The sequence below is a fragment of the Odontomachus brunneus genome, unplaced genomic scaffold, assembly GCF_010583005.1.
Source record: "Odontomachus brunneus isolate Ranch 3 - 2012 unplaced genomic scaffold, Obru_v1 Obru_scaffold_056, whole genome shotgun sequence".
NCBI classification, from domain to species: Eukaryota; Metazoa; Arthropoda; class Insecta; order Hymenoptera; family Formicidae; genus Odontomachus; species Odontomachus brunneus.
In genome coordinates this window covers 2,001,525-2,004,046 of record NW_022639506.1, presented here as the reverse complement: position 1 = coordinate 2,004,046, position 2,522 = coordinate 2,001,525, and positions in this window count along the sequence as shown.

The following is a 2,522-nucleotide window of genomic DNA, read 5'->3' as shown; positions in this document are numbered from 1 at the left end:
GCCCAACAAATTTTCTGCTAGTCTAGCAAAATTTCGTTATTATATGGATAGCAAAAAGATTTGCTAACAGTACTAATCACTATTTGCTGGATATGATTTACTGAATCTACAAATTATTTTGCTGTAAGAACCATGATGTATTTATATAAGCAGTTGCAGTTTTACTCCGATAGCAAATAAATTTGCTAAGGATACATTATTTTGCATCAATAGCAAATTAACGCGATTCTTAAGACAAATACATTCAACAAATTTTTTTCATCCTCACAACGAAACTACTTCTGCTCTGATAACGAATAATTTGTAAAATTAGTTACGTCAACTAAATTTTTTGCTGTCACTACGAATATGCAGTAGCAACGACGATTTTGCTAAAAAAGCAAAATTATTTTTCTCCGTGTAGCTATTGTTCACGAGTTTGCGTGGTAATCGGCTATGATAAGAGCCGAAGTGACAATATGCTGGAAAGTCTTGTAATAGTTAATAACAAATGCATGTGATGGAACATTTCAGTGCATCATTTGATAATTAATATGGTAACGATCACAAAACTGTCTTTAATAGTGATTACAAAATAATTAGTAAAGCAAATTTTTCATTTAGTTAAATCAATTAAATAATTTGGTAAATAATTTAGAGATAATTACTAAATAGTTTGACCAAAATATTTATTACCATATTTCGTATATTTACCATGTAATGTGGTATATATTACTAATAAGGAAACCCACACAAGTGTCCGCTTCCGATTTTCATGATGTAATATGTTGTACTTTAGATAAAAATAACAGATACATTTTTTATTGTATGTTCGCAAATTTAGGGGGTGAAATACCTCTTTGAAGAAAATCGGTTTTTTCATTCGAAGGGAATATAATGAAAACTATTAGAGATAGAAAAATATTTTGAATAAAAGTTGAATGGTTTGAAGTGTACTTTACAGAAATTATTTTAATAATTATAATAAGAAGAAGTGGTGGGAGAAATATTAGAAAAGAATTTTTTTCAAATAATTTCTGTAAAGTACTCTTCAAACCATTCAACTTTTATTTAAAATATTTTTTCTATCTCTTATAGTTTTCATTATATTCCCTTCAAATAAAAAGCCGATTTTTTTCAGAGGGTTATTTCACCCCTTAAATTTGCGAAAGGACATATATAATAAAAAATGTATCTATTATTTTGATCTAAAGTACAACATATTATATAACATTTATGAAAATCGGAGGCGGACACTTATGTGGGTTTCCTTGTAAATATTGCAAAACGATATGATTCGATTTAACAAATTATTTGGTAATACGTATTATATATTAGTAATAGTCACCAAGTCTTAATAACAGATATCAACCCCTGCCACAGTCATTTGTTAATACTTGCCAAATTATTTGATTATATTTATTTATATATGTTTATACATATAGCTGAAAATATTTCACCAAAATATTTAGTAATTATTATTCAGGCGTAAATCTCATTTTCAATGTACACAAAATAAATATTGACCCTTCATTATATTTTTATCTAATAGATAAGAATATAATATTAAATACGATTTTCCTGATTCCTTCGCAGTTATTACGTTAGATGTCTTATATTGTTATTTCCATTCCTGTCACAACCGATTATCGTGAAAGTTCGTGAGTAGTAAATCGCAATTGTGACCGTTTGATGTACTTTTAAGATGACGTTATATTTAAAAACTTTACCGACAAAATACTGACTATTCCTGCAAAGTTTATGTCGTATTGGTTACATAGAATTACAAGTGTTTTTACATACTGACAGGATGTGTATGAATTGAATCATTGCTTAATATGTAATGAAAACGACAACAAATTTTAAAATTGACATTTCGAGCTGTCTCAGTTGACATAAATATAATTTTACTTAATATAAAAGTTCTGTAGTTTGTACGTACCGCACGTGTGTTTGTTTCGCTAACGAAAATTTCGAGGAACATATCGTTACTTAAGTTATCTCTACTAAATAAATGATACGCTGGTCGCGCGCTGTGTATATTAGATATTCTTGATTGGATAGAAATATTTAGAAATTCGTTGGAAAACAGTACATAGTTTGATCTTATTTTTCATGTAAAAATGATTGTCAGAGCAAAGTCGGATTTTGTAATTTAGCTCTATTATTTAACTGTATTAATTAAAATTAATATAAAAAATGTTTAGTAAACTTAATAATAAGTATGTTTAATATATAGTTTACTCTTTTTTGTAAGAAACTATTTAACAAAAGAGAGAGAGAGTGTGTATTACACATACTAAGCATACCTATTATTAAATTTATTACAAAATTTTAAGAGCTGTATTACAAAATCTAGCTCTGTACCAATAATAATTTTTGTGTGAGGAATAATAAAAAATAAAAAAATAGAGAATCAAACTTATAAAGAAATATTAGTTTTCCAAGACAGAATTATTGCAGTTTTAAATAATTTATTCTTTGTAGACTATATATATATATATATATATATATATATATATATATATATATATATATATATA